General features: G+C 41.2%; 1 protein-coding gene and 1 pseudogene across 10 annotated transcripts in view; one reads left to right on the forward strand and one right to left on the reverse strand.

The window, feature by feature from the left end:
• Positions 1-20,694, forward strand: part of CCSER2 (coiled-coil serine rich protein 2) — a 159,112-nt gene that overhangs the window by 57,153 nt on the left and 81,265 nt on the right. The window lies entirely within an intron of this gene.
• LOC311632639 (tropomyosin-like) lies at positions 8,064-8,988 on the reverse strand (annotated as a pseudogene). Its single transcript has 2 exons — positions 8,298-8,988; positions 8,064-8,072 (listed from the first exon to the last, which is right to left on the reverse strand). The product of its transcript is annotated as a tropomyosin-like (transcript).

Consider the following 20,694-nt stretch of genomic DNA (forward strand, 5'->3'; position numbering starts at 1 on the left):
CACCACTATTTATATACATATTTTTTAAAAATATGTTTTTATTGAGTTTTAGAAAGAGAAGAAGGGAGTGGAATAGAGAGATAGAAACACTGATGAGAGAGAAACATCATCGATTGGCTGCCTCCTGAACACCTCTGGGAATCGAGCTCACAACCTGGGCATGTGCCCTGCGACATCAAACCTGCCACATCTTGGTTCATGAGCTGCACTGGTGGGACAGTTGCCTATTCTTGAATTTCATATAAGTGCAATTATAAACATGTCTATTTCATGTCTGGCTTCTTTAAATAAATATTATGTAGATAGTTATTTGTAGTTTTTTCAGTTTTTATTATATAACATTCCTTTGTGTGAATAGACTACAACTTAGTATTTTATCCTGCTGTTATGGGCCGTTAGGTTGTGTCCAGTTTTGGGTTATTACTGCTTTGAAGATTTTGCTACCTGGTTTTTGGTGAACAGTTATGTATTTCTCTTGATAAAATATGTAGGAGGGAAAACCCTGGATTATAGACTAATGTCATCTAAATATACTTATATGGAGAGAGACCAAAGAGGTTTCCAAAGTGGTTTTACCAGTTTACACTCACTGGTAGTAAATGAGCATTCCAGAAACTCCATTTCCTAGTCAATCCCTGGCATTGTCTGTCTGTTGCAGTTTTGCTATTCTGATGGGAGTATGATGTAGTATTGCACTGAGATTTTTGTCTTGTGTTTTGGATAACTACTCATAGAACAATTCATTTATGTTTATTTACCATTAGGAGATCTTCTTTTGTGAAGTGCCTTCTGTTGGGCTGTATGTTTTTCTTTTCACTGGTTTGTAGAAATCTTTCATATATTTTGGATATAGTAAATCTATTCTATACAGGATACCTCAGAGATACTGCCACTTAGGTTCCAGAGCACCACAATAAAGTGAGTTCTAATCTGTTAGCTGGTAGAGGATCTTGCCTTCAATTTGTAAAAAATACAATATCTGTGAAGCAAACTAAAGTGAGATATGCCTGTGTGTGTCACACACATACACATATGTGTACGTATATCAGGGTTACTTTTTAAATTGTTCAACCAATTTAAAGTTTACAATTTAAAAAATATATATATTTTATTGGTTTTACACAGAGAGGAATTGAGAGGGACAGAGAGTTAGAAACGTCGATGAGAGAGAAACATCGACCAGCTGCCTCTTGCACACCCCCCACTGGGGATGTGCCCGCAACCAAGGTACATGCCCTTGACCAGAATCGAACCCGGGACCTTTCAGTCCGCAGGCCGACTCTCTATCCACTGAGCCAACCCGGTCCTGGCTAAAGTTTACAATTTTAATACAGTCTAATATAGTATTTTTCTTTATTGTTAGCACTTTTTTGAACTCTGTGAAATTTTTGTTTTTTCTAAAGTCATGAAGATATAATCCAGTGTTTTCTTTTAAAATATTTGTTTTTTAACCTTCATATTTAGAGCCTCAAAGCCATCTGGAAATTATTCCTGTGCATGGTGAAAGGTAGTGGTCAAGATTAATTTTTTTTTGAAAACTCATATTTCCGCCCCTCTACTTCAGGTTTATTTTTGTCATAAATGTTTATATATTTCCTGACTTTCTTTTCGTTCATTGATCTCTTTGTCTATCCTTATGTCAGTGCTACACTGTTTTAATTATTGTAGCTTTATAAGTATTGACATCTGGTAGTGTAAGTCTTCCATCTTTGTTCTTTTCTAAGATTTGCTTAACTTGCCTTTTTAAAATCTGATTAAAAGTTAGAATGAACTTGTCAATTTCTGCAAAAAAAGCTGCAGGGATTTTGAATGGGATAACACTGAAAAACTGACATGATTCTTCCATGGTGTCTGCCAATGCTTGTTCTATTTATTTGGTATATTAGAAATACCTTTAACTGATGTTTTGTGTTTTTCTATATAATTTTACACATCTAATTTTTTTTAGCTATTTGAGTTTGTTGTTATAAATAATACTTTTACATCTTGTTTTTTAAGTTTTTGTGTGTATGCAAATATATTTGATTTTTTGTATTTTACCCCATTTTTCCAGTGACCTTGGTAAATTCACTTATTAGTCTAGTAATTTGCTTGTGAATGTTTTTGCAATTTCTGAATATGTACTATACAATCATACCATTTGCAAAGTCTTTATTTCCCCATTTTGGTTAGGACCCCTAACATAATGTTGAATTGAAATAAGGATAGAATTTCAGGAAAGTTTTAGTAGTTACCATTAAAGTTTATCTGTGTGTGAGGCAGGGCGGGGAAGAGATAGGGGTTAATATATATCTTTAATCAGATTAAGGAAGTTCCCTTTTATTTCATTTGTTGAATTTTTGTTGCGAGTTGATGTTTATTATTATTAAATGCTTTCTCTACATCTATTGAAATGAACAGATTATTACTATTATTTTCCTGTAACGTATTTTCTGTTAGTGTGGTAGATTGCATTTTGTGATTTTCAAGTATTAAACCACCTTTTCATTCCCGAAAGGAATTCACTTGGTTTTGATGTATAGTAAAACCTTGATTTTTCGGACCTCGACTTAACAGACTCAAGATTTAATGGACAAAATTTCTAGTCCATATGTCATATGTGAAAATTAACACTCTGTTAATTTAAAAATGATTTTAACCAAGATTAGCTTATAATTAGATTAGGTTACTTTTTGTTATTAATTCACTATTATTTTTTTAAAATTGTAGCGAATAGGTCATATGTTGGAAAAAAACACTGTAGTAATTTTGCTGACATAAATAAATATATCATATCTACAATGATAATCTACACATTTAAATCCATGCATCACTGTTCGTCAGCAGGGTTCCGCAGGTGGTTAGCATGTGATGACACCACATTGGCACGGATAATAGATTCTGTTGTCATCTGGTGTGACTTTCTGCAGCAGTTTAAGGTGTGCAGATGTTCTGAATTTTGCTAAGCAACGCCCCGTTTGTACATTTGTTTACTCACAGTGATTGGTGAATGTTTGCATTTACAGTATAAATTTAAAATTACAATAATAAATATAGAAAACTTTTCTGTGAAATTGAACTTTTTATACATAATGTTAATTTCACAAACATGTCTACATAAGTAAAAACATGTAAACTAATTTGTCAGTTTTTTAACATTCGCATTTGGAAAATCTATTTTATTATATAGTGGACTTTCGGTTTTAATGGACACCCCCTTGCCTGAATTAGTCCATTATATCGAGGTTTTACTGTATTTTCTTTTTAAGTGCCATTAGAATTGATTTCCTACTAGTTTATTTAGTGGTGTGTGTTTTGTGAAATTCATAATTTTCAAAAAGAATTTGAAGTTTTATTTAGTCCTCAATAATATGTTTCTATTGATTTTATTTTTTTAAAAATATATTTTATTGATTTTGTACAGAGAGGAAGGGAGAGAGAGAGATAGATAGAAACATTGATGAGAGAGAATCATCAATCAGCTGCCTCTTGCACACCCCCTACTGGGGATATGCCCGCAACCAAGGTATAATACATGCCATTGACCGGAATCGAACCCGGGACCCTTCAGTCCCCAAGCTGACGCTCTATCCATTGAGCCAAACCGGTCTCGGCTGTTTCTATTGATTTTAGAGAGAAAGAAAGAAAGAGAGGAAGAAAGAAAGAGAGAAAGAAACATTGATGTGAGAGAGAAACACAGATGGGTTCCCTCGTGTGGGCCTCAACTGGGGATCAAACTCACAATCTAGGTATGTGCCATGACCATGATTTGAACTCGCAACCTTTGGGTATATGGGACAGTGCACCAACCAACTGAGCTACTCAGCCAGAGTGGGTTTTGTGCATTTACGTTCATAAGCAATATTGCACTATACTTTTTCTTTTTTTGTGTTCTTGTCACATTTTGATATCAGAGTTATGCTAGCTTCATAAGTGGGTTGAGAAATGTTTTTCTGTTTTTTGCACTTTCTAAGATTTTATGTATAATTGATATTACTTCTTTCTTAAATGTTTAAAAGAATTCACCAATGAAACATTTTTGTTCTGGAGAGAAGTTTTGTTCTTTGAGAGAAGTTTTTATTAACAGATTTGATTTTCAAAATAAATATTGGCCCATTAAGACATATATAACCAGGCTGGTTGAGGGAGGGAGGGGTGGTTAGTGAGGGATGACCAAATGATTGAACAAGCAGGCTGCATGGGGCGACTGGCCAGCAGGGGTCACCATGAGGGGCAACCAGATCAGCAGTGGGGGAGTTGGGAGTTGACCAGACCAGCAGAGGGGAGGCAGTCGGGGGTGACCCAGGCCAGGGTGGGTGGGGGGGCAGTTGGTGTGACCAGGTCAGCAAGGAGATACCAGGCCAGCAAAGGGGGGCAGTTGGGGGCGATTAGGCTGGCGGGGGGGGGGGGGGGATGAGGCGTGACTAGGCCCATGGGGGTTAGTTGGGGGTGACCAGGCTGGCAGGGCAGAGCAGTTAGGGGGGGCAGTTGTGGGTAACTGGGTTGGCAGGGGGGGCAGTTGGGGGCTATAGGCTGGTACACAGAGGCAGTGAGAGGCAATCAGGCTGGCGGGGGAGGGGCAGTTAGGGTTGACCAGGCAGGCAGGTAGGTGAGCTGTTAGGAGTCAGCAGCCCAGGATTGTGAGAGGGATGTCTGACTGCCAATTTAGGCCCGATCCCTAACTGAGGGGTCCTGGATTGGAGGGGGTGCAGGCTCAGCTGAGGCCTCCCCATCCCCCATGCATAAATTTTGTGCGCTGGGCCTCTAGTCTAATCTAATAATAGAGTAATATGCAAATTTGTCCATTACTGCCTCAAATCACAACAGGATCAGCAGACTGTGCCCCCACCCTCTGCTCAGGCAGCTGAAAGGCCCGGGGTAGGATAGGATATGATAGGAGGGGATAAGAAATGAAAGGGAGAGGAAGGCAGGCCTGTATGCAGAGAGTCCAAGAGGAGAAACAGAAATACAAAAGGGAACAAGAAAAAGAGGGAGGAATGGGAAAGGGAAAGAAGCGGTGGGAGCAGGTGCACCACATGAAGCCGTTGAACACCGCCCAGATGAGGGAGGAGGGCAGTGATGGCTGTTGGTGGGGAGGCACCCACAGGTTCAGTGTGGAGTGGAGGCCAGTCCGAGGCCTTCTGGGTCTCGCAGCAGCAGCAGCACCCAGACCTTAAGGGCCTTGGCCAACCTTGCTGGGCTGGGTGTCCAGGACAGGAAATGGAGGACAGAGGCGGGGGGCCAGGGGAGGGGAGGCGGCGAACACTTGGCAGGGGCTGAGCCTCTCCCACCAATGTAAGCTTTAAGAAGTAAAGGAGGGAGGGAAGAACTTTATAAAGGAGTCAGTAGAGAGCAGAGTTAAAGAAGGAAAGAGGATGTATGAGTGAACTGTAGGAGCTATAATGAAAATCAAGTAGAGTTGTGTACTAGGGACAGATTTTAAAAGTAGGAGTTAGAAAAGAAAAAAGATAAATGATAGTGAATAATTAGGCAGGTAGATATTAAAAGAGTGGAAGTAAGTAGAGAAGAGTGTATGGGAAAGGTAGGATGAGAGAGACAGAGGGAGGGAAGAAAAGTTTTAAAGGGGAGCCGGTAGAGCCTAAAAGGAGAATGGGAAGAAGGAAGAAATGGGGGAGGGAGCAAAGCAGGTCCAAGGGAGGAAGAGAAGGGGAAAAAATTAAGGTGGGAAGAAAGGAAACAGGGAGGGAGGACAGGGGTAAAGATAAAGGAAAGAAGGAATGTGGGGAGGGAGGCAGGGTAGGAGAAAGATGGGAAGGAAGATGGAACAGAAGTAGGAAATAACGAAGAAAGGAAAGATTGATGATTCAGTAGGAAAAAGTGTTACAGAGAGAGAGAAATTGTGTGACAGGGAGAAGCCAATAAGGAAGTCAAATTGTGTGTCAAGAGGATAAGATTAAAAAAAAAATTTAATAGGGGCGACCAGACTGGCATGGGAGGCCAGTTAGGGGGATCAGGTATTCAGGCAGAGTGGTTAGGGCAGGCAGGCAGGTGAGTGGTTAAGGAGGCAGAGGTCCTGGATTGTGAGAGGGATATCCAGCTGCCAGCTGACATCCCTGAGGGCTTCCAGATTGGAGAGGGTGCAGGTTGTGCTGAAGAACACCTCTCCCCCTCCAACCCTCGTGCACGAATTTCCTTCACTGGTTCTCTAGTGTATATATATATATATAAAAGTCTAATATGCAAAGTGTCCCCTTGGGAGTTTGACTGATGGGGAGTTCAATTGCTTGCTATGACATGCGTTGACCAACAGGGAGTGGGGCGGAATATATATGTATGTATATATTTCTTTTGTGTTGGTTTTTGAGAATTTGTCCATTTTATCTACTAGTAAGTTGTCATTTGTTGGTGAAAGTTGTTCAGGATTATCTTATCTTGTTAAGTAGTCCCATTTATTTATTTTCTCCTTAGTTTCCATTGTCCTAGGACAGTTGGCAAACCGCCACATGTGGCTCTTTGGCCCCTTGAGTGTGGTTCTTCCACAAAATACCACGTGCGGGCACGCCAGTACAGTGTGATTGAAACTTCGTGGCTCATGTGCAGAAATCAGTTTTTGGCCTGGGCAAGTCTATTTTGAAGAAGTGGGGTTAGAACACTCAAGGGGCCAAAGAGCCGCATGTGGCTTATGAGCCGTGGTTTGCCGACCATGTCCTAGGAGATGTATCTGTAAACATATTGCTATGAGATATGTTTGATATTTTGGTGCCTGTGATTTCTTCTAAGATTTTTATGGTTTTAAGACTTACTTGTAAGTCTTTTATTATCCATTTTGAGTTTATTCTTGTGTATGGTGTAAGTTGGATAGTTTCTTTTACTTTGCATGTACCTGTCTAATTTCCCCGACACCATTTAAGGAAGAGACTCTTTTGACTCCATTGTATGCTCTTGCCTCCTTTGTCAAATATTAATTGAGCGTAGTGTCCCGGGTTAACTTCTGGGTTCTCTGTTCTGTTCCATTGATCTATATGCTTGTACCAGGCAGTTTTGAGCACAGTGGCTTTGTAGTGTAACTTGAAATCTGGTATTATGATCCTTCCAACTATGTTCTTCTTTCTCAAGATTGCTGTGGCTGCTTTGGGGTCTTTTTTAGTTACAAAATTTAAAAAGTTTTATATATAAACTATTCAAGATTTCTCCAGCACTAACTGACATAAAGCACAATGAGATGGCACTTACAGAGACAGCAGCTTCAGACCCAGAAGAGGGTGATGGATGAGTCCCATTAGGCTGAGTCAGTGATGAAATCGTCATTTTCTTCCATTCAAGGAGGCAGGAGAGCAAATGACTGGTCACTTCAACGTAAGGAGCACCTGCTCCATTCTGGGAGCCCTGGGGAAAGGCTAGAGAGAGGACACGGATTTGGTCTCAGACAGAGGCCTCACCATTTTCATTTGTTGGGTCACTTTTGATGGAAAAATAAATTGCCCAAAGATACCTTACAAGCTGAAACCTAAACATCACCCTATTTTTATTTTTTTATTTTTTTGCTAACTCCTGAAATCACCTTTCCGACTTGGCTAGCTCTCTGCACAAAGCAATGATTCCCCATCGTGGAGGGCTCTCTGTGGCTCTCATTGAAGGTGGCCCACACCTCTTCCCCTCCTCTGCGGAGCAGGCACTATAGACTAAACTGAAAGTACCTCCAAAAGGGAGACACGGATTAGACTGCTGCTTGAAAACTGTGGAATTGGATTGTTTTACAAATGCCACAACAACAAAAAAAGGTAATTACAAAATGTGTACATTACAACATGCTTTTAAAGACACTGCATTGTTGCCGAAACCAGTTTGGCTCAGTGGATAGAGCATCGGTCTGTGGACTGAAAGGTCCCAGTTTCGATTCCGGTCAAGGGCATGTACATTGGTTGTGGGCACATCTCTGGTAGGGGGTGTGCAGGAGGCAGCTGGTCGATATTCCTCTCTCATCGATGTTTCTAGCTCTCTATCCATCTCCCTTCCTCTCTGTAAAAAAAATCAATAAAATATATTAAAAAAAAAAAATAAAGACACTGCATTGTGCTCACATTCCCTTAAATGTTCCCAAAGGTGCTCAGCCTCTAGCCCAATCAAGATCTCTGAGGAGAGGCAGAGTCAATTTGGTGAAAAAGACACAGGTTGGGGGTGGTGGGAGGTAGTGAAAGGAGAAAGCAGCCTTCCAGTTAAAGATCAACCCTCAGTTTAAAGGTCAGCTTCAAGCAGGCTGGCCAGGGGTGTGGGGGTGGGGGGTGTGGTGGTGGTGGTGGTGGTGGTGTGAGTGTCTGGGTCCTGGGTCGGAGGGAGGAGCAGCGGCAGGGCGGGACCAGGGTGCTCTCCATCTCATTCAGGTCCAGCAGAGAAGGTCCAGCCTCCGTGTACAGGTTGTTCCTCTCTGGTGCATTTCAGTTTCTCTTCCAAATCATCAGGGTTTTTTTTTCCAGCGTGGCTACCGATCTCTCAGCAAGCTCAGCACGGGTCCCTGAGTCCTTGAGTTTATCATTAAGGATCTTGATCTCTTCCTCATATTTGTCTGCTTTTTGAGAGTACTTTTCTTCAGCAGCACTCAGATACCTCAGGTTCTGGCCCATCAGTCTGATCTGCTCATCCATCTCTCGGCAACGGGACTCTGCCAGCGCAGCTCATTCCTCTGTGGTCCAAGTCTCCCTCAGTAATCACCAACTTAGAGCCACCTCTTCATACTTCCTATCTGCCTCTTCTGTGATGTGCTTAGTTTCTTTGAGTTGGATTTCCTTATTTTCTTCATCTTTTACAGCTTGATTTTCAGTAACCTTCATACATCTCTTGCTCTCTTCAGCAGCTTCCTCCAATTTTTGCAGGGCATTGGCCAGTGCACTGAGTACGGTCCAGTTCCTCTTCCACCCGCTGGATCCTACGCTTCAAGGAGGCTGCCTCAGCTTCAGCCTGTTCCCTGCCTGCCTTTCTCCCTCCACTTCCCGCTGGAGGCAAAACTGGGGTCTTGTATTTCACCGCCTCGGTGGTGGTGGTCCTAGCCATGGTGCCCCCCAGCTCCTGCTCGAGTTCCTGCCTTTATCTTATTGATAAGGAAAAGTGTTTTGTGTGGTCTGAATTTCTTTATTTTCTTAAATTCTTACCTGAAGATATTTTGCCATTGATTTTTAGAGTGGAAAGGAGGGAAGAGAGGGGAAGGAGGAAGGTAGGGAGAGAGGGAGGGAGGAAGGGAGGGAGGGAGGGAGGCTTTGAGGGAGGGAGGGAGGGAGGAGGGGGGAGAGAGAGAGAGATATATCGATCTGACAGAAACACATTGATTGGTTGCCTCTGCTTGTACCCCGTCTGGGTTTGGAGATCAGAACTGCAACTGAGGTACGAGCCCTTGACCTGGAATAGAACCTGCAACACCTTGGTCTCCAGGCCAATGTTCTAACCACTGAGCAAAATAAACCAGTTAAGTATGTCATAAATAATCTTTTCTCAGCCAGTGACTTCTAACTTTGTGTATTGTGCCTTCTACCATATATAGTTTTAAATTTTGATAGACTGTTTAGTCTATCAAAATTTAGATAGTAATGTGTTTGTGTGTGTGTGTGTGTGTGTGTGTGTGTGTGTGTGTGTGTAAGATATCCTGCCCATCCTAGGACCAGCCATACAGCTATATTTTTTATATTGAGAGGCAGTATAGGACAGTAACTAAGAGCCAGGGTTCTGTAACAAGGAAATTAAAAAGCCAATCTCTGTCATGTACTAGCTGTATATCTTGGATTCTCTATGTTTGTTTCTTTTTAAAAAGCAACATGGTGATAATAGCAGTACCTGTCTTCAAGGCTGACATTAGGAAGTACAGGCCTGAATGGTGTAGCAGCTATGTGATATTGGTTATTGAGTATTTTGAGTATCATCACTGATTATCTCATGGGGTTATTGTTAACATTAAATAAGGCCATAATGCTTGGTATAAGGAATATAGCAAGAGCTCGTAAGATTAGATATTTATTATTATTTTACGACTAGAGGCCAGGTGCATGGTGCATGAAATTTGTGCACGGGAGGTGGGGGGGGGGGAGGGCTGTCCCTCAGCCCAGCCTGCACCCTCTCCAATCTGGGACCCCTCGAGGGATGTCTGACTGCCTGTTTAGGCCCAATCCTGGTAGGATCAACTGCCTGTTTAGGCCCAATCCCAATTCTTTTATTTGCACTCTTTCCCTCCCCCTTTTCCTGTCCCCCTGATAGGATGGGGCCTAAACAGGCAGTTGTACATCCCTCTCACAATCCAAGAATGCTGGCTCCCTACTGCTCGCCTTCCTGCCTTCCTGATTGTCCCTAACTGCTTCTGCCTGCCAGCCTGATCACCCCTAACCACTCCCATGGCAGCCTGGTTGCCCTTAACTGCCCTCCCCTGTCAGCCTGTTTGCCCCTAACTTCCTTTCTCTGCCAGCCTGGTCACTCCTAACTACTCTCCTCTGCAGGCTTGATTGCCTCCAACTGCCCTCCCTTGCAGGTCTGGTCCCTCCCAACTGTCCTCCCCTTCTGGCCATCTTGTGTATGGCCATCTTGAGTCCACATGGGGGCAGTCATCTTTTACTGCATGGGGGCAACCATCTTGTGTGTTGGAGTGATGGTCAATCTGCATATTACTCTTATTAGATAGGGGTAGTATGGACTGTTCTTCCTATTCATGAACATACTATATGCTTCCACTTATTTGTATCTTCTTGAATTTCTTCAGTGTCTTAAAATTTCCAAGTACAGATCTTTTACATCTTTGTTCAATTTATTCCTAGGTATTTTTTAAAGCAGTTGTGAATGGGATTGTTTTCTTAGTTTCCCCTTTCTCAAGTTTATGATTGGTGTGTGAAAATGTAACTGATTTTTAAAAATTTATTTTATATTCTGCTACTTGACTGAATTCATTTGTCAGTTCTAGTAGTTTTTAGATAGAATTTTTAGGATTCCCTATATATAGTATCATGTCATTTTCAAATAATGACAGTTTAAAATTTTTTTTTTTTTTCCAATTTGGATACCTTTTATTTCTTCTTTTTATATGATTGCTTGTGGGTAGGTCTTCCAACAAGAGTGGCAAAGCAGATATCCCTGTCTTGTTTCTGATCTTAAGTGAAACACTTTTAGTTTTTGCCCATTGAGTATGATGTTGGCTATGGGTTTCTCATATATGTTCTTTATTACGTTAAGGTATGATCCCTCTATTCCTATTTGCTGAGAGTTTTTATCTAAATGGATGCTGGATTTTATTGAATGCTTTTTCTATGTCGATTGATATGATCATGCGATTTTTATCCTTCATTTTGTTTGTGATGTACCACATTTATTGACTTAATGAATATTGTAGCAGCCTTGCATCCCTGAAATATATCCAACTCATCATGGTATATGAACTTTTTAATGTATTGCTGGACCCAATTTGCTAATATTTTGTTGAGGATTTTAGCATCTATTTTCATCAGAGATATTGGCCTGTAATTTCTATATAGTGTTTTTATCTGGTTTTGGAAGTAGGATAATGTTGGCTTCAAAAAAAGAGCTTGGAAGTCTTCTCTCCTCTTGAATTATGTGGAATAATTTGAGGAGGATAGGTGTTAGTACTTTGAATGCTTGGCAGAAATCACCTGTGAAGTCATCCAGTCTCCAGGACTTTGGTTTGCTGGGAGTTTTTAAATTACTGCTTCAATTTCATTAGTCATTATCAGTTTATCTAGGTTTTCTCATTCTTCTTGATTGAGTTTTAGAAAATTGTATGTTTCTAGGTATTTGTCCATTTTGCCCAGGCAATCCCATTTGTTGGTAATATTTTCTAACAGTCCTTTGTATTTCTGTGATGTCATTTCTGATTTTATTTGGATATTCTCTGTTTCTTGATGAGTCTGGTTAAAAGTTCCTCAATCTTGTTTAACTTTTCAAAGAACCAGTTTTTTGTTTCATTGATCTTTTGTAATGTCTTTTTAGTTTTTATGTCATGTATTTCTGCTCTGATCTTTATTATTTCCTACATCCTACATATTCTGTGCTTTTCCTGTTGTTCTTCCTCTAATTCTTTTATGGGTTTAGATTGTTTATTTGAGCTTTTTAGTGCTTCTTGAGGTAGGCCTGTAAAACTGAACTTTCCTCTTACTGCTTTCATTTTGTGCTATAGATTTGGAGATGTGTATTCATTTTCATTTGTTTCCCAGTAGTTTTTATTTTTTCTTTAATTTCATTTGTAACTCATTCATTGTTTAATTACATGCAATTTGACTACCATGTTTTTTAATGTTTTTGAAGGTTTTTTTGTGTGTGTGGTTTATTTTTAGTTTTGGCCATTGTGATCTGAGCAGTTGCTTGATATGATTTTAATCTTCTGTTGTCTGTCTTTGAGAATGTTCCTTCTGCACTTTAGAATAATGTAAATGCTGGTGCTTTGGGTTGAAATTTCTGTGTATATAAATTAAATCCATCAGGTCTAAAGTGTCTTTCAAGGTTGCTGTTTCCTTGGTTCTTTGTTTTTTTTCTTCTGGAAGATCAATCCTTTGATGACAATGGGTTGTTAAAGTCCCCTACTAGGACTGTATTTCTTGATCTTTTCTTTAAAGTCCACCAAGAGTTTTGTAATTTTTTTAAAACATATATTTAGGTGCTCCTGTTTTGAGTGCATAGGTGTTTATAAGGATTATAGCCTCTTGTTTCATCGTCCCTTAATATTAGTAGTGAACTTCTTTGTCTCTTATTTATGGCATTTATTTTGAAGCCTATTTTGTCAGAAATATGTATTGCTAACCCAGCTTTTTCTTCGTTTCAATTTGCATGGATATTTTTCTCCCCTGTTTCTTCACTTTCAGTCTGTGTGAATCTTTTTTCTGAGATGACTTTATTGTAGATAGCATATGTGGGTTGTATTTTCTTGTCCATTCAGCTACTCTACGTCTTTTGATTGGAGCATTTAATCAGTTTACATTTAAGGTTATTATTGATAGGTAATTATTGCCATGTTTTCCCTTTATGCCTATGTTCTTTTCTCCCTATATTCCCTTTTTTAAATATATTTTTATTGTTGGTAGTTTTATAGATATCACTCAGTCCGTCCCACTCTTTTCCCCCTCCCCCAGCCCCTACTCACCCTTCCAGGTCTAAACTATATTTCTTCTTTATAAAGCAGTCCCTTTAGCATTTCTTATAGTGCTGGTTTGGTGGTACTGAACTCCTTTAGCCTTCTTTATTCTGGGAAGCTCTTTATATCACCTTCAATTTTAATGATAACTTGACTATGTAGAGCACTCCTGGTTGCAGGTTCTTGCTTTTTATTATTTGGAATACTTCATGCCAGTACCTTCTGGCCTGAAGTGTTTCTGTTGAGTGATCTGCTGACAGCCTTGTAGACTGTGTCTCTCTTGCTGCCTTTAAAATTCTCTCTGTTCCTTTAACTTTGGCCATTTTAATTATGACATGTCTTGGTGTGGGTCTCTATGGGTTCATCTTATTGGGACTCCTTGTGCTTCAAGAACTTGAGTGACTTTTCTATCACAGGTTAGGGAAGTTTTCTGTGGATATTTTTTCAAACAGGTTCTCTATCCCTTGCTCATTTTCTTCTCCTTCTGGTATCCATGTAATGCAGATGCTGTTATATTTTATGTTGTCCTGAAGGTTTCCTTAAAATATCATTGTTCTTTTGAATTCTTTTTCTTTTTTGTTGCTCTAATTAGGTATTTTTTTTATTTTATTGACTTTATACCTTGTCCTCCAAATCGTTGATTTGATCCTCTAGTTCGTTCAGCCTACTTTTAATTTCTTGCAATGTATTTTTGATGTCAGATATGGTATTCAGACTCTGCCAGAGTCTCCAGCTCTATCTCCCCCAGGAGGCGTGCACTGCAGGTTCAGGCTGGGTATAGCCAGATGTCCTCACTGCAGGAGAAAGCTTAACAGAACACGGCTGATTCATGGGGACTTGGGCAAGCAGATTGAGCAAACCTTCTTTTGGGGGTGGATCAACTGTGCTGCCAGAGAGGGGCAAGGTGTACTCTTCCTTTTAGTTCTGTGTTCACATCTGCTCAAGCCCTGGACTGGAGCCTCTAAGGCATATGCATTCTAAATGCCCTGGATATGAGCAGAGCTTCCTTTCTCCTCAAAACTGAGCCTAGCAGGACAGGCCCAGTTGGGCTTTCTCTGCTCCCTTCCCCCATGCAGGTCTTAGAGGGATAGATCAGGGCAGCCCTCTGCTTGGAATGGCATTGGCCCTTGGGAGGGGAGAAAGCTGCTCATCTCCTTCTGTCTCTGCAGTTCACCATCAGAGATACTGAAGGCTCCGAGGAGGTCTCGCCAGATGTCCCAGTTCTGAGTTGTGCTTCCTTTCCCCTGTAGAACTGTGCTTGGCAGGCTGGTGCCAGCAGAATTTGGGAATGCAAATCCAGACAGCCCTTCCTGGGTTGTTTCAAAGCCACAGGTGGGGTGCAAGTATATGCCTCCCCATGACAGAGGAACCTTCCATTGGGGATGGGGGGAAGACTGGCCCTTGTTCTGACTCAGGTCAATGATTGTCTAAGAGTCTATTTATAATTTCTCTAGAGAAAGAGCGTAGCTCAGGTTCCTGTTGGATGCAGCCACTCCTTTATGCGGGATTTGAGCTTGGCAGGGTGGGATCACCACTATTTGGAGGACAAAGTTAGTGCACTTTCTCTAGCTTGTGCGTGTGGGACTAGAAGTGCTCAACCCTGAGAGTTGATGCCTGAGGGCAGTGTGGGATGTTGACTCAGCACTGGGATCTCAGATCTCCGGAGCTCTGCCACTGTAGTCTCCTTTATGCCCCGAGTCTCCTTTCCTCTACTAGAGCCCTGGGTGAGAGCCCGTGCACCTTGGCCCTTAAGGAGGTCACCAGGATTCCAGCAGATTCCCTCCTCTTTCCAGGGGACAAAGTCCCTGCTTCTTTTTACTACAAGATGCTACGCAGGCTCTTCTTCCCAGCCCTGGTGCTCTGGTTTGGGCATCCTGGCGTGGGATTGAGACCCCACTTTCCTGACTTCTCAGCTGCTGCCCTATTCACATTCCCTCCTGTTGTTTATTTAGATTGACTGCTCCAAGCTTTAGCTGTAACTCTGGTTTGGCACCAGGAGGAGGTATGCTTTCCTTTCACCTATTTCCTTTCATCTTGGAATCTCCAAAAAGAACTTTAAACATATATATATATATATATATATATATATATATATATATATATATATATGGCATTTGTTTAATTTTTATCTCTTGCTTCTTTGGAATGTATTAATAGGAGGCAGCAAACTACAACCAGCAAGCTTTCCTCCTCTTTTTGTAAATAAAGTTTTACTGGAACACAGCCATGCCCTTGAGTTTATATACAGTCCATGGCTGCTTTCATGCTACTGTGGCAGGATTGAGTAGTTGCAACAGAGACTGAATTACCCAAACACCTAAAATATTAACTATTTTATCTTCAAGGAAACATTTGCTGATCCCTAAATTTTAAAAGATTCAGAAATTAATCTTCTAAACCAAATATCCATCTATGTAAGGCATTCAATTTTCTCTTTGTTGTCATTCCTAGTACCATTTTTTTCCTCTGGTCCCCAGTAGGTTTCCATTGATTCATTCATCACCTTTAGCAACCATTATGTGCAGAGCACTGAGGATACAGTGATCAAGACAGCTACAGATTCTGTTTTAGTGTTGCTTATATTCTTTTTTAAATTTTTTTCAAATTTATTATTATTTTTCAATTATAGTCAACATTAAGCATCTATACTAATAATAGAGGAATATGCAAATTGTCTAGGACCCTGTTACAGTAACAACCCAACAGCAAGCTGCGTAGTGTTACAAGGCTGACAAGGAGGTTAGTGAGAGATGACAAACAAGCAGGCTGTGTAGGGTGACCAGACCAGTGGGGGGGGGGGGCAGTTGGGGATGACCAGGGCGGCAGGAGGGGTAGTTGGGGGTGACCAGGCAGTGCGGGGGGGGCAGTTGGGGAAGAGCAGGCCAGCAGGGGGGGCAGTTAAGGATGATCAGGCAGGCAGGCAGGTGAGCAGTTAGGAGCCAGTGGGCCTGGATTGTGAGAGGGATGTCTGATTGCCGGTTTAGGCCTGATCCTGGGGATCGGGACATCCCCTGAGGGGGCCAGGATTGGAAAGGGTGCAGGCTGGGCTCAGGGGACCCCCCCTCCTCCCCCTGGGGGGCACAAATTTCATACATGGGGTTTTTAGTTATTTTATGTTAGTTATTTTATGTTAGGTGACCAGCATAGTGGTTAGACAGTTATGTAAATGACAAAGTGATCCCCTCCCTGATAAGTCTTGTACCCACCTGGCACCATACTAGTTATGACAGTATGCTATACTTTATCTTGTTCTGTGTTCACATCTGCTCAATTGATGTGAAAAACATATGACTTTTATGTTTGAAAATAAGTTTAAATTTATCAAATGTAGTTATTATGACCCTTTTTTATATTGTTTCTTATAGATTAAATCTATTACAGTATGAACTTTAATTCAGTAATTTTTGAGCTTTGACTGTGTGCCAAGCATACCGTTAAGTGGTAAAAATACTGGATGTGGATAATGCTATCTTTGTCCTTAATGAATTCAAAGTATAGTATAATACACTGATCTCTGAACGCATAATAATCTGGCTACTCAGTGTGTGTATATATATATTAGAGGCTTGGTGCATAAATTCGTGGGGCTGGCCACCCTGGCTAGGGGGAGGGGACATGGGCAGTTGGCCAGTTTGCCTGCTGGTTGAACTCCTGATCAAGGGGAAAATTTGCATATTAGCCTTTTATTATATAGGATATACACTGAGTGGCCAGATTATTATGATCTTCAAAGATCATAATAATCTGGCCACTCAGTGTATATATTATTATCATATTATAGTTTTATAGGTGATATCATGCATCCTGTGATTAGTGTGATTAGTGAAATAATGCAGAATGGAGGTTTAATTGTGAGTGTTCAGAAGGTTTCAGAGAGGAAGTGACATCTGAGTTGAATTCCAGAGAGTGAATAAAAAGTTGACCAACTGGCCAAGGAAAAGAGAAGGTGAGCATTTTAAGCATAAGGAACAGTGGCATGAAGACATCACAAAAATCATGATATGCTAGAGGACTGTTAGTGCTCCTAAGGGTATGGCATGGGAGATGAAGAGAGTTGAAGACAAAGCAAGGGAATTAAGAAATTGGAAAGGAAGAAAAATCTTGCATCTCACGCTGAAAAGACAAATTATGTTTACTTAGGGTAGTTCTTTTAGTTCTCATCTCGGTTGTTGTGTTACTCATTTGTAATCCTGTTAGGTTCATTTGTTACTGCTTATATTTCATTTTGAGGTTCTCCCCTCCATAGCATGGTTCATTTAAATTATTGATTTACTTCATATTCCTTATAGAGCAGTTCCTTGTTTTTTTTTTTTTTTTTTTTTACCACTGTACACTACTTCATTCTGTAGGGATACAGCATTTATTCAATTACTCTTCTAACAATGGATGCTAAGCTTATTTCCAATATTGTACAGTTATAAACTGCAGTGACTATCCTAGTGCATATTTATTTTTGTAATTTAAAGAAAATAAAGTTTATCACCCTATCCTATGTTCATATCAGCTCCTATTCAATTGTTTAGAAACTTCTGCATATGAAAATGCTACTCAGTATAACAATCTGGTGGTTGTTACTCCTGATATTGTATTTACCTAGAACATTTCAAGTCACCTTCCAATCTTATCCAAAACTTACTAGCAAATTGTAAATGCTCTCATTAAGAAATCTATGAGGTTACTATAACATATTCTTAAATGTCATCCTGTAATGTTTTTATCACTACTACCTTCCTCCAAAAATGTACATTACACTTAAGATGTGAATGTATACAGTATAATGAAACCAAAAAATGCTTTAAAAATAGTTTTGAAACTCCATTTGATATAATTTGTAATAAGTCTGATGTTCAGTCAAATGCACTATAACTTGACTGGTTATAAATTTAGAAACTTGAATCTAAAAGAAGGAAATCATGCTAGAAAAGCAATTAGGGCCATTAAATACATTTTCCCATCATCCAGCAAGAGGACTACACTAAATCACTAATGTACTTGGCATTTTGATTTAGTAAACATCATTTTAATCAATATTTGTTGAGTAGAGCCCTAGTGTGCGGGATTTGAGCCAAAAGACCACAAGAGAAATTAAGACAGAGGTTTACTATTTACAGATCCTGGAAGAAATAGACCACACACCTTGTGGGCAGGGCCACATGGAAGGTCAAGGCAGGAACAGGCAGAGAGTGACCAGGCCTGGGCACATACCTTTCTGAGAGTGCTTTGAGGTTTAGGGCCAAGGCAGAACCGGTCACTGTGAACCAGGAGCAGGGTCTTGGTCCGTTGCTTAGGTGGTTTTATCTAAGGATCTCACAAGGAGAAGGTGCTGGGAGGCAGGGAACTTACATTTACTTGTCACCACAGGCTGTTTCTAGGGTTTTAATGTCAGTGTCAGGTCCTGGCAGGTTGCCTGGCCTAACAAAATGGATGCCAAGGCAGCAATGCCAAGGCGTGACTTAGCTGAACTCTTGATAAACACACATGAACTGAAATCTGCTAACCACTATTATAATCAATATAAAGTTATTCATCTGAAATCTATAAAGACTAAAGTAAAATTTAAAATGGTTTAAAACAATGTAAGTTGTTTTATCTTAGAGTTTTATAGGTTAGAAGTCAGATGCAGGTCTCAGTGGGCTAAGGCCAGGGTCTGTGTTTTCTGTGGAAGGCCCTTACTGTTACCAGATTGTATCATCTGCCCATGAGTCATTCCCCTGCCCCTTTCATCTTTAAAGCGAGCACCACTGCATCTCCGTGACAATTCTCCCTCTGCTTCTCTCTCTATCTCTCTTTGGCTCGCTCTTCTATGAAGAGTGATGACATTGGACCCATCTTGTCATCCAGGATGATATTCCTATTTTTAGGTCAGCTTACTGGCAACCATAATCTCATCTGTAGCCTTAATTCTTCTTTTGCCATGTCACCTGAAATTCATAGGTTTCAGGGTGTCCCAGCCCATGGTCCTTGGCGCCAATTCAAACACCGACAGGAATCCCCAACGTGGGGTAGTAAAGAAGACTGTTCAGCGCCAACTCTTGGACTGTAGTGTAGCCGGGCTGTGGGCTGTGGGCGCAGCAGGATGGGGCTGTGGGGCAGTAGGGCCTGGCCCCTCTTCAGCTGCACAGCTCGGGACCTCATTGTTTCCCGCCAGCTGGGAAAAGCGGTGCCGCTGTGGGGAAAAGTGCCCTTTCTCTGCTGAGGGGAAGATGGTTCAGGTAAGCGGAAGTCCACGCCCCTGGCCCCCTCATTGGTCAGAATAGGTCCACTCTGATTGGTCAGAGCTGCACAGCTCCCATTGGATGGGAAAGCTTAGTCCTATTGATTGAAATAGGATTCTAGGAACCCTTTATGAGGGCTCAGATGCAGAAACGGAGCAGCCAGCCAGGTCAGTGCAGAGGCAGGCAGTTCAGCAGCGGTTTCTCCCTAAAGGGCAGTTTGCCTGAGAGGCCCTTGTACAGAAATGGCTGCTAGCTCTCCCTCCCTCCCCTCCCCTCCCCTCCCTCCTTCCCCTCCCCACCCCTCTCCCCTCCGTCCTTCCCCTTTCATCCCTCCTTCCCCTCCTTCCTTCCCTCCCTTCCTCTCTTTCTCTTTCTCTTCCTCTCTCTCCCTTCCCTCTCTTTCTTCTCTCTCCTCCCTTCCCTTTCTCCCCTCCCCTTCCCTTCCCCTCTCCTCCCCTTCTCTCCCCTCTCCTCCCCTTCCCTCCTCTCAGCCCAGTTAGCCACCAGCAGCCCTTAGTCTTGGAGTTCACGGGGAACATTTTCTTAATGAGGAAAATTATTTCCTTTTTGTGGAATTCTTATTTTCATTGCAATAGATCTTTAAAACATTTTTATTGATTGATTTTAGAGAGGGCAAGAAATGGAGAAACTTCGATTTGTTCCACTTTATGCATTCTTTGGTTGACTCTTTAAAAAAATGTTTTTTTTTGGTCTCAGAGAGAGGGAGGAAGTGATAGAAACATCAGTGATGAGAGCGAATTATTGATTAGCTGCTTCCTGAACACACACACCCATACCCCCCACCCACCCCGTCCCCCACTGGGGATCCAGCCTACAACCCAGACATGTGATTTGACTGGGAGTCAAACCATGCTCAACCACTAAGCTATACCACCAGACTTGATTGATTCTTCTATGTGCCCTGACCAGAGATTGAATTGTCACCTTGGCGTATCAGGATAATGCTCTAACAAACTGAGCTACCTGGCCAAGGCCTACAATGTCATTTTTAAAGCATTTTTTGAGAAGTCATAATTTCAGCATGGAAACCTCAAAATGAAACAGCAAGTAGTCATTTCTACTGTAAGTAGAACACAGGAGGGGCTGCTGATAGCCATTTGACTACAATCCTATTATAGAAAAATAATGAATTAAGGCAAAGCAAGGAGGTAGTAGTGGTGCTAAAGGTAGTAGTAGGTATTTGGCAATAGAAAGGAATGGAATAAGCACAGGGTTAAAGGGTTATTTTGTTATTTTTACATAAATTGCCCAATACCTAGAGATAATAAAACAAAACCTCCCGCACCAAATATGAATAAGATTTGGGAGATTCTTCTTCTTCTTTTTTTTTTTTTTAAGATGAACTTATTGGGGAGACATCCTATCTAATAAAAAGGGAGTATGCTAATTTACTGTCACAACCTCACA

The sequence above is a fragment of the Pipistrellus hanaki genome (assembly GCF_964339955.1).
Source record: "Pipistrellus hanaki genome assembly, chromosome: 14".
Taxonomy (NCBI): Eukaryota; Metazoa; Chordata; class Mammalia; order Chiroptera; family Vespertilionidae; genus Pipistrellus; species Pipistrellus hanaki.